Here is a 12,042-nt window from a genome sequence, read left to right as displayed (position 1 = left end):
AAGAAAATGGAGGGATGGATGTTGTGGCAGACGGCTTGGGACCCTACCCAGTCGGGATGCCCGGAAGGACCACGAGAGGGACAATACCCTCCCTGGGCCACGAGAGGGCAGCCGCCCTGGTCTGCATGGGGGCCACAGGAACAGAGCTGGGAAGCTCATCCCTGTTGGGGACTGTGGCCACTACCAGGGGGCACCCGGAGGATTAAGGAGCCCTGGAATACAGCACTTCTGCCACAACTGGAAATGCTGCCAGAAGTAATTCCAGAAACACCCGGAGTGCTTCCGGGTGCTGATACGACACTTCCACCGCACCAGGAAGTGCCATCAGAAGACTATCAGGAAGCACCTGCAGCACATCCGGGGCATTATAAAGGAGGCCGCTTCACTCCAGTAGATGAGCCGGAGTTGGGAGGAAGGAGACAGAGCTTGAGAGAGGAGGAGTGAGTGTGACAAAGCATAGTGCAGTGCACTGTGTGGTGTATCGCAAAGGAAGAATAAAAAGTGTGTGTTTTGGACATTGGTGTCGTGTCTGCGATGTACAGGGATGCTGTTTACCACAATGTTAAATTATTGTTACTTTCACAGAGTACAATACAGTTCTTACTTAAATGATTCCCACAGGTATTTTCTAAAGGCGTGGGTGTTACATAATAATAAATAATAATACATTTTATTTATATAGCGCCTTTCCCATGCTCAAGGCACTTACAGAATATAATAAAGAACAGCAGCGTATACAGTATACAGCAATGTACAAACCAGATAAATAAATAAAGAAGATTAAGACAGTGAATTCTGAAAAAAAAAGAAACAGACAACATAATTGATGGTCTCGCACACACACACACACACAGGTTACATGAGCATCTTGACAGAGAAGTAAACTGAGAGAAGGGTAATAAAGTCAAGTAGAGCTAAAAGCCTTCCTGAACAGATGAGTTTTGAGTTGTTTTTTAAAAGAATTCATGGAGTCAGCTGACCTGATTAATTTCAGTAGGTCATTCCCGAGTCTGGGCGCTATACAGCTGAAGGCCCGCTGTCACCCATGGAGTGTAGATTAGTGAGGGGCACAACAAGATTACCAGAATCAGAGGACCTTAGTGGGCGGACAGGCACATAGTGATGGAGAAGGTCACTGATGTAGTTTGGCGCGAGGTTATTTAAGGCTTTGTAAGTTATTAGTAGGATTTTATATTACATACATATTACATGTTCTGCACAAAAGGGTGTTGTGTGCCAATAACATTCTGTCCGTCTTCATCACCTTCAGTAGTGTTTTGCAGTCCAAAGCTGAGCAAGTGCCATACCAGGATTGTCTACAACTTTTAAGAATGGACTGAACTGTGCTCCTCTAGAATCTGTTAAGCACAGAATGAACCATTTCAGCATTTCTCTGACATTTTTAAAAGTAAAGATGTAGGTGAGCTTTCTTGATTATAGCCCAGGTAAGGTAATCCGTGATGGTCACTTCAAGAAATTTAAAGCTGCTGACCCTTTCCACAGCACGCATTTTGATGTAGATGGGAGAGAGGCCTGATTTCTGTTTCGTGATATCTGTGACAAGCTCCTTGGTTTTCCTCACATTAAGAAAGAGATTAAAGTTTTGACCCCTCTGAGTCAGAAGGTAAATCTCTTTCCATTGTTGATGATCAGGCCTATGATGCTGATGTCATCAGCAAGTGATGAAGTTGGGAGATGTGTCCGGTTGCACAGTCATAGGTGACCAAGGAGAACATCACCTTTATCAGATAATATATTAAGGGGGTGCAGTGCTAAAAAAACAGTGTGAAGACAGTGATGCTGCCAGCCCACTCATGTTGGGGACTGCCATTTAAGAACTCCAAAATTAAGTTGCAGAGAGTGTCACAGAGTGCCACGCACCTTGGTGATCCAAGTTTCATTGTAAAAAACGTGTTAAATGCTGAGATGTAGTCTATAAACAGGACTCTGCCGTGAAAAGATTTCATTTACAGATATGCCAGGTAGTATACACACCTATATACAGGGTGAGACCAGACTCCAACACTCCTAGACCATTTGAAATTGATGAAGACATCTGGAACTGGCCCGACATATGTGACCACAAATCCTCTTCAAGGCAAAACCCAGTGCCACTTTGGACACCAAAGACGAGAAAGAAAAAGGGAAATGCTTAATATTGCCCAATCAAAAACAATAACGGCAATTCATTGGATAAAGATATGAAACACAATGTCTCCTGTTGGTCTTCTACAAGGACGAAAACGTGAGTAGCTGCTGTAGGTGACAAAGCCCTCGACATTTTGAGCATGTTGCCTTACCTTGCCTTGACTTAATCCTCTAGGTTCCCATCACCTGACCTGGGCTGACTTCCCTTCTCTTACTGTTTTCAAGACAAAGTGCACTCTGAAAGAAACCTAAGAGGCTGCTGATCTGCTCCTGCCCAGCAATGGATATTTCTGGTTTGACAGACCTACTAAGCATTTAAAAAAGCCCAATTCACCCCAATCATGTCTTGAGTGTATTCCACTTTACTTGCAAAACGTAGCACTTTAGTAATTTAATAATAAAAAAAAAACTACATTGTTAGGCACCTGTCAAATATCATTTAAAAGTATAATACTTTGACAACTCCTGAGATATCTGGGTACAATGTGAAGAAGTACAAAGCTTCAGACAAGAAGGAGAGTGAAGCATGTGTCTTTGCTAATACTGCTTGATATGTAAGGCTGCATGGAGTGTAACTCTCCTAATGGAAATTTCAAGCCATCTTTCTACGGTGTATTATAAACTGCTTTTGTGAATTGTGCCTGCAAGAAAAAAGCATTAAAGCTTTACAATGTTGGTGACACAAAGAGACAGCTGTCTTTTCTCATTGACGGCAAGCAATGTCAACTGTCGGATCTGATCCGATGCTGAAACAACAAGCCATGTATGAAGACTTGATAGTGCACTCTGTCACTTGGTGCCTCTTTAAAAACCCTCTAAATGAAATATTTATTTTAAAAAATGTGTAGTTTTGACAGGAGCTAAGGAAGATAATGCCAGCAGCTCCATCAGACAGCATACCTGCACTGATCCGACGTGACATTCTCAGAGCAGTGCTTGGCAGAGTCTATATACTGTCATCAACACTTGATCACTACAATGACCGTGTGAAGCTGTCATTTTGAACTCAAATTTTTGAGACTCTGTAATTGCTCATCAAAAAACATTAATGTTCTCTCCTGAAAACATCATTTTTCAAGCCAGTTACAATCAGTTACCCTTATGATGCAGTTATTAATTACAGAGGAAAGTGTTTACTTACTTTGAAAAGAAATGACCATTATATTCATACAAGGGGGGTTCCGCCCCCTGCTCGCTTCGCTCGCCTACCCCCGGCGTTGGGTATCCTGAAATACATTAGTCAAGCTCGTTCATCTTGGAGCCGTGCCCGCTTTGCTTGCGGCATTTCAGACGCACGTTGTAGGCGCCCGCATTCATTGATTTTATCCAGGCGGGCTCGTGTTTGTATATCCATCAGTCGAGCTTGTTCGTTTTGAACCCGTGCCTGCTTTGCTTCCGCAGTTTCAGACGCGCGTTGTAGGCGCCTGCGTTCATTGATCTTATGTAGGTGGGCTCATGTTTGTATCGTTGAGCTGTATTGTGTTTGAATTCTGTGTAAATCGTTCAGCGGTTTGTACAATCCCAAGCAGCACATTATTCCTAACTTCACTCCGCAGTAGTGCCACTCACAATATGGCGGTGACGCCTGCGCCTTCCGTACTATCATTGTGGACCTGTGGGGCCGCCGTAGCCTCTTCCATTTGAATCTGGGCTGCAGCGCAGAATCCTCTTTTTTGTATGGCTGTCTCGTTAGTTGTTACCTATGGGCGCGTTGTTGCTTCATTTCTCATTCACGTCAGTTGAGCTCTTTCGTTTTTGGGCCGTGACTCCTTCGTTCACGGTGGATACGACTTCGCGTGCGGTTTATGAGACGCACGCTGTACGCGCCTGCGCAGTATGTCTCATGGTCCCATCGCCGTGTACTTGCGTCCATGCCATCCGGTTTACCATTCTCAGTTAGTAATATGGATACACACAGAAAAAAACTCTTTCCTTCAGAAGAAGTGGTAGCCATTGCATATGAAAAGGAGACTTGAATAAGATCCGATATGAAAACAAGACCAAAGGAATGATTTGTTGGTCCACAGTGGCTAATACTAAATACTTGGCAATACAAGGGGCTACACAACATAGACTGAAGTTCATGGAGGTGCCAGATGTGGCACAGTCAAACAAATACAGTGCATCTGCTTCTCCAGGAAGGCAGTGATCCATCAACTCTGACTGGAATCCTAGAAAGTCTCAGTTGTGAGCTCTCCAAAATAGAAAATGTTGTTGATGTAACACGGGCATTCCTGGGGACTGGCAATCGAATGTGGACAGGCATTGGTCTTTTGGAATATGTCTACATCTAATCCTACCGTAAAAGTATTGTTTAACGGGTGACAGGATTTTCTTGATGTTTAACAAGAAGCAGAGGTGTCCAGTTATTGCATATAATTTGTCAGAGAGAGGATGTGCAGCATTGCTCATGATGGCCATTAGTTTTGTCTTAATTCTCTCCTCCACTACTGCCTCCAGCATGTCCAGAGTACCTCCCATTATTGAGCCTGTAGTTTTAATTAGTTTGTTCATTTGGTGGGCCTCTCTTGTACTGATGTTACCAACCCAGCACACCACAGCATAGAAAATCACACTGGCCATCATAGAGTTTTAGAAGATGTGAAAGATGTCAATACCCACATGCAAGGAATACAGTCTCCTAAGAAAAAAGAGTCTGCTCTGCCCTTTCTTATGTAGTCCCTATGTGTTCTGAGACTGTTCCAACCTGTCATTGATGTGGACCCCCAAGTTCCTGTATGAGAGCACCACCTCCTCATCCATTCCCTAAATAATGACTGGCCATAGAGTGTTATACTCAGAAATATAGTCCTTCAGTCTCACAAACTGTGGTCTGCTGGACAGACAATCAGTTATCCAGGACACCATAGGCTCATCCAACTGAATATTTCTGAGTTTACCCCTTAACAGAAATGGCATGATAGTACTGAAGGCACTGAAGAAAACAAAACAAAAAATTATTCTCACAGTGCTGCCAGCTTTATCCAGGTGAGAATACGCCTTGTGGAGCAGATAGATAATTGCATCTTCCACACCAATCTTTGTCTGATAGGTAAACGGCAGTGGGTTTAGGTGATCTACCACAAGAGGACTCATAAAGTCCAGGACTTGCCTCCCAAAGGTCTTAATGATGTTAGACATACAGTAAGGTCCACCACTCTGTAGTCATTACGTGAACAGTTCCCTGCCTTCTCTTGAACAGGAACAATGCACGATGTATTCCACGGCAGCACCTCTTAATGTAACCTTAGAGAAAGACAGGACATGTGACAGAGGTTACCACAAAGCTGATTAGCAGAGACCTTAAGAGCTTGAAGACTGACTCCATCTAGTCCCACAGCTTTTGCTGTGTGCAGCCTCTTCAGTTGTCTCCTCATTTTGTCCTTAGTTATTATTATGTTTGGCTCTTCCAGTTTCTGACCTCAGCCATTCCCTAGACTAGGATGTTGCCTACTCTGAATTGCTGTCTCTGCATCTCCTGGTCTTGTCCACGATGATTTTCCCCACTGGGAACCCTGACTCCTCTTGTGTCTGTAAAAAGGGGTAAAGGGATTCATAGCTAATGGGCTGACAATGTGGAATTAATTTTTGTTCATCACAAGGCACACTTGTGTATGTTGAGAAAATGTGGAGCGGTCAGTTTAGCTTAACATGTATGGGACATGGAAGGAAACTGCACTAACATAATTGGATTGGTTTATTCAAGTGTAGACTTTCTGCTCCGTAAAAATAGCAACAAGAACTAATAATTCAATTTGTCTCTAATTAGTCACTCCCAATCAATCAATCAGTCTATTTGCCTTACACGTGCTGAGCCTCAAGGTTTTTAGCATTAGGCCCACGCGTTGTGTGTACAGGGTGAAGCGTCTAATTGTCATGAAAAACAGGACAGAGAAAAGACCAGGCAAGTCCCTATTAAGGTGTGGTCTGCTGGACAGATAGTCTGTTCTCCAGGACACCATAGGCTCATCCAACTGTACATCTCTGAGTTTACCCCTTAACATAAATGGCTTGATAGTCCTGAAGGCACTGAAGGAAACAAAAAACATAATCCTCACAGAGCTGCTCAGTAATAAATGCAACAAGATGTAATAATTCCATTTGTCTCCATTTAGTCACTCCCAATCAATCTATCTATTTATCTATCTATCTACTGTAATTGTCATACAATACAGGACAGGGAAAAGTCCAGGCAAGAGCCCTGTTAAGGTGTGGTCTGCTGGACAGATAGTAAACGGAAAATGGAAATATGACTAACCATGTAGATATAGCTGCCTCGCAGCCAGGTGGCAATATGCTGTGATAATGAGAATGTCTCTCTAGAGTTGTACGTAGGGGCACTAACCTAACATAGGAGAAAAGACAATATGTGCAATATTCATGCAGGACAAAACAGGGCATATGACCCAGTCACCTGGGGCCTCATGTATAACACTGTGCGTAGAATTCGCACTATAACATGACGTAAGCACAAAAGCAGAAATGTGCTGGCGCGCAATAAAATCTAGATGCAGGAATCTGTGCGAACGCCAGCTTCCACGTTCTTCTGCTACATAAATCCCAGTCAGCGTGAAAATTAACACACGTGCACACGCCTGCTGCCCTAACCAAACTCCTCCCAGAATTACGCCTCTTTGAATATGCAAATCAATATAAATAGCCCTTAAGCTGAGCCTTCTGTGAAAAGACAATGGCAAAAGCACGAGGCGAAAATAGAATTTCAGCGAATACCAAGTGCAGGCAAAGGCAAAATGTACTATTTGTTGGTTTAAACAGTGGTATAAACAACAAAAGGAAGTTGATCGAGTGACATGGCGTGTCAGGGAAACTCGAAAGCTCAAGTTCACAAAGTCGCACAGTGCCCAAAATAAAAAGAAGTTGTCAGATATCAAAGTCGCCGTGAAAAGGTGAGTTGTAGCCCACTGTCTGAGTGTCACACAAAAGCTTATTAGGGTACAGAGAAAAAAAAAGGCACATAGTGGGCAAAAAGCACGAAATGTCAACTTTAATCTCGAAATTTCCACTTTAATCACGTAGTTTATTTTGTCATTAAAGTAGAACATCATAAACTTAATCTTAAAATTGTTTCATTTACTAGTTTATCAAATCCCATCGCAACTAAAGTAGCACGTTACATGCTTTGTTTTGTATTTGATCTTCTATGTGCTCAATGTGTGTGAATCACTATGTGCTTCCGGGCTTTCTCTTCCTCTGACAGGACACAGAATCCATTACATTCGTAATATTACAGCTCTCTGAATAATTTAAATACGGAGATGTATACGTGATATCATTTTCATGATGATAGGAGTTAAAGCATGTTATTAAACATGGGAACACGGTGGTGCAGTGATTGTTCATGTCTCACGCAAGATGCTTGCTGCGCCATGCGCGACCTTCGATGAAATACTTTATTGCAGCAGTACTGTCTCTTTCAAACTTATACTAACCCCCTATTCCTGTCCTTACTTTTCTTTCTCCAAATACCCAATCGCCACACGATCAGCTCTGTAATAGACATTAAGCCATCTGTAAGCTTAGAACGCCGATTCTTCAAAACTTTTTTAAGGAACTTTGAAATATCTTCGTAGTACGTGTTTAAGTATTCTATCCATCTATCCTTCCAGTGTAGCGTCAGCACCAGCAAGAATACAGGGCAAGGCAGGAACAATCCGTGAATGGAGCGCCATCTCCTCACTAGTGTTGCGGCACCGTGTCCTCACATGTTTAATTATTAACAATATAGATTATTTAAATGAAGTTAAAGTTTTATCTGTATAATATAATAAACATATTTTGCTGCATTTCATCTTAAAAATGATATCGTCATCATATGTAAATACGCGCTTTATAAAGTGGCTCAGGTTGTGCAATATTATAACTGTATTGCAAGTTTACAGTGAGGTAATTGTACTTATAAGTGCAAACAGTTCTACCAGGAGCACTTGATGGACTGATAGAGTGCGTTTATAGTTCTTGGGATGAAACTGTTTCTGAACCACAAGGTCAATATAGGAAAGGCTCTGAAGTGTTTGCCGTATGAGAGCAGTTCAATATACAGCATGGCTAAGGCAGCGTTTGCTTGATGCTGTATATCGATAATTCTCTTTCCGATCAGCTGCTGTAGATCTGTGATTCACACTCAGATACAGTGATATAAATACTCTGAGTGGTGCAGTGAGAGTAATATGGAAAAAATGATCTGATGTGACAACCTCTAACGGGAGCAGCTGAAAGGAGAAGAAGAAGGTGCAGTGAGAGTAACAACGCTAAAGCAGCTATGGTATTTGGAATAGTATGACCATTCTGTGGACCATTATATTGTTACGGGTTAATTACAATCAGATGCATTAAACTAATAAACGATATGTGGTTAATTTCAGTGTATTTATAAAGCCATATCTAAAAAAAAAGAAAGGGAAACCACACAGGAACAGTAGGACTGCTTTGATGCTGGGTGCCGCCAGTCTGCAAAACCGAGTGGAGAATTTGCTTACGACAGGGTATGAGCTACCGTGGAAATGTGCGTGGCTTTACGCCAAGTTTAGGTTTTATACATCGCGATTTGAACGTGGAAACACTCTTACGCAACATTTTTGTGCGTATGCACCGTTTATACATGAGGCCCCTGATCCTGTAATAGAGAGACAGGGGACAAGGAGGAAGATTAAAGATGGCAACATCTTTGGGTTGTTACGAGTGCATGCATAGGAACATCTTGTTCCACAGAAGACACAGGCAATCACAGACATCCTTGGAGAGCTAACCTTTTAACAATATAATTCAAAGTCAAAATCCTGCCTATTCCCACAAAATCTAGCCCAAGATTGTTTAGCTCATTTTGAGTAAGCAAACTGCTACCCAATCCCCAAGTTCACACCCCTGGGAATGTCACTCATTTGATGGGATAATTGCTACTTAATTTGCATGAGGAGACGGGATAGGCAGCTACATTCTGAGAGAATTTTTCAAAATGGCTTAGGGTACAACCTATAGAGCAGCGTTGTTAATTGGATTTTTTTAAATAAATGTAACAAATGGTAGAACAAAATGACGAACAGAGCCTCTTGTAACCATGCATTTGCAAAGAATAAAAGGGTTTCCACAGTGAAGATAATAGAAGACAAGAGACACAACATTTACTTTCAATCCTTTTCAGCATGGAAATTATGACATCAATCAACCCCAGAAACACATCTACAAATATCATGGTGAAATAATGTGCACAAGAACCATCTTTGTTTATCTATTTACTGATTTGGCTGACTAATTTGGCATTTATCCAATACAACTTACAATATTTAAGATATGATTGGCAGTTGTAGCAATGGTCACACAGTGTCAGTAGTGGAATTCACAACTTCAGGGTCAATCCCTAACTACTATGTCACAACTGCCTGCCATTTTAATATAAATATACTACAAAGTGCATCAATACATTGAGTAATTTAATAATTTTATTATAAATATTTCATTCATTCAACAGGAAAAAAAGAATAACGTATAAACTATGCCAGTGGCATTAACATTTGTATTGTCTTAAAGAAGAGAAGCAATCGTGCATTTTAAATGGGAATATCTTCCAATACATTTTTTAAAAATACAGGGGGTCCTCGGGTTACGACACAGTTCCGTTCCTACAACAGTGATGTAACCCGAATTTTGGTGTAAGTCGAAACACACCCTAGCCTAAGTCGCTTACCTATCCTAACACATTTGCAAAATAATAATCTACATAAAAACACAACTAAGCAACAGAAAAAGGAAAACGACCTAAATATACTGTACACTGTACTGTAGTAACAGAAAAAATGACAAAAAATGAGTGTAAAAAAATTCCGTACCTTTATTCCTTCTGATCTCTTTACAATGTCTAATTTCACTTCCATTGTGATGGCTTTCCTTTTCTTCGATGCACTACCAACTGAAGACTCTGACTTTTGTTTAGGAACCATGATAAGGGCCACAAAGTCACCAAACAAAGCAACACAAATGGAACACTTCCTCCGCGCACAACCAAACGAGTTCGCCAACTCCCTCACTCATACGCCTCATTACTGCGTATTCTTCCGCTGCGTGCAACCAAACTAGTTCGCCCACGTAGTCCGTAAGTACGACGCTAACGGCGTAAGCCGAAACACTCACATCTCAATCTTTTTAAGTTTTTATGAGAGTGAGTGTTGTAAACTCGAAACATTATATGCTGAGACGTTGTAACCCGAGGACCCCCTGTATTTTAGATTTTCTCCACATTTTCATAATCTGGTAGAGTTACTGAGAAAATACTGTAAGAACTTAGCACTCTGTACAAAGATAACAGTAGATGGCCCACACTGTAGAAGAACTGTTAACTTCTTCTGTGGCTAGATCTGTTCCCTTCTTCATCAGCCACTCCACCACACTGCACAGGCCCTGTGCGGCACCACGTGCTGCCCGCTGCTTCATTCCCACTGCCAATCTCGCCTCACTCCGCTCACCTGGGGTCAGACTTTACGTGGGCTCCATGAGCCGAGCCAAGACCAGAGTCCACACCCAAGATTTGCCAGTGGCCATGCATGCAGCCGGGAAGACTTCAGCAACAGGGAGACAGACCCTTTCAAAGTGCTTCTCCTGAATTGCTATCTCCAGCAGCATCATACGTGGAGTAGTGGATAAAGATGCCTCACGCATGTGCTGCTTGGGATTGTACAAACCGATGTACGCACCAAACCAGATCCCGGGGGAATACATTTCATAGGTAAGGCTGAACAATTGTTTTGGTTATATTTGCCCATTAGAAAATCCCGTTTTATAATCTTAACTTTAGCTACGCCAGGCGAAGCTAGCAAAGCTATGTATTCATGTGCTGTGTTACCACAGTCATTTCATTGTCTTTATAATATCCTCAGACTGACAGCTGTGACTGATCGACTTTGTGGGGACAGACAGACAGACAGACAAGCATGTAAATCTATCACTTTGTACAATTTATGAAGCCATAACTGTTACTAGCAGTACAGTTTTTTTTCCTTTCTCAAGAAATTCAACTGAAAAAGAGTAAAGATCTGTAAAAGTGGTGCATGTGTGTTTTAGGGGGTTGGAATAACAACCCTTCAGCTGGTCAGTTCCAGGCTATTTTTCGTCATCTCATGGATCGGTGTGGTGCCTCTCCAAGCACATCTGGAGATATTCCTGCAATTGTGTGTGACCATAGCTACTTACCAACCCGCTTTGGTGGCCTCGTGGAAAATGCCCTTGTTTTTACATCTCAGGGTTTGTCGTTCGACAGATCTTGAGAAAGCTCTGCTGTGATGTGTGCCACGCTAGTTTGGTAACAGATGCTGTACCGGCATCATATGATCAAAGCTACCACTCACTCACGTTAAAAAACAAAGGAGGTTTGATGACTCCTTCTGAGGGTACAGTCAAGGTGGTCAAAGTAGCTGAACGTGTTATCTGACAGTCGACATTAGGGCAAGCTGTCAGTGGGTCCTTGATCAATCAGTTTGTTTGGGCTGAGAATGGTTCAGATGACGTGTTTTTTCTCAAGGAACACATTGAGGAAACACAGTTTGAAATTGACAACCATCACTTTATGCTCATGACTTTAGTTGTGTCTGTCTTTCACAAACTAAGGCTGCACCATATTCCATCCATCCATCCATCTTCCAACCCGCTGAATCCGAACACAGGGTCACGGCGGTCTGCTGGAGCCAATCCCAGCCAACACAGGGCACAAGGCAGGGAACCAATCCTGGGCAGGGTGCCAACCCACCGCAGGCTGCACCATATTGCCAAACTGAATTCTCTCAAATTACAGAGTGGCAACACACGGAAAAAGCTATGTAAGACAGTTCTGTTTCAAGGATTTTAGATCCTGTATATATTTAAATAACCACATTGTGTGTGTGTGCA

Source organism: Erpetoichthys calabaricus, chromosome 16 (genome assembly GCF_900747795.2).
Source record: "Erpetoichthys calabaricus chromosome 16, fErpCal1.3, whole genome shotgun sequence".
NCBI classification, from domain to species: domain Eukaryota; kingdom Metazoa; phylum Chordata; class Cladistia; order Polypteriformes; family Polypteridae; genus Erpetoichthys; species Erpetoichthys calabaricus.
The sequence above is the reverse complement of the archived record's forward strand: the minus strand, read 5'-3'. Positions refer to the sequence as shown.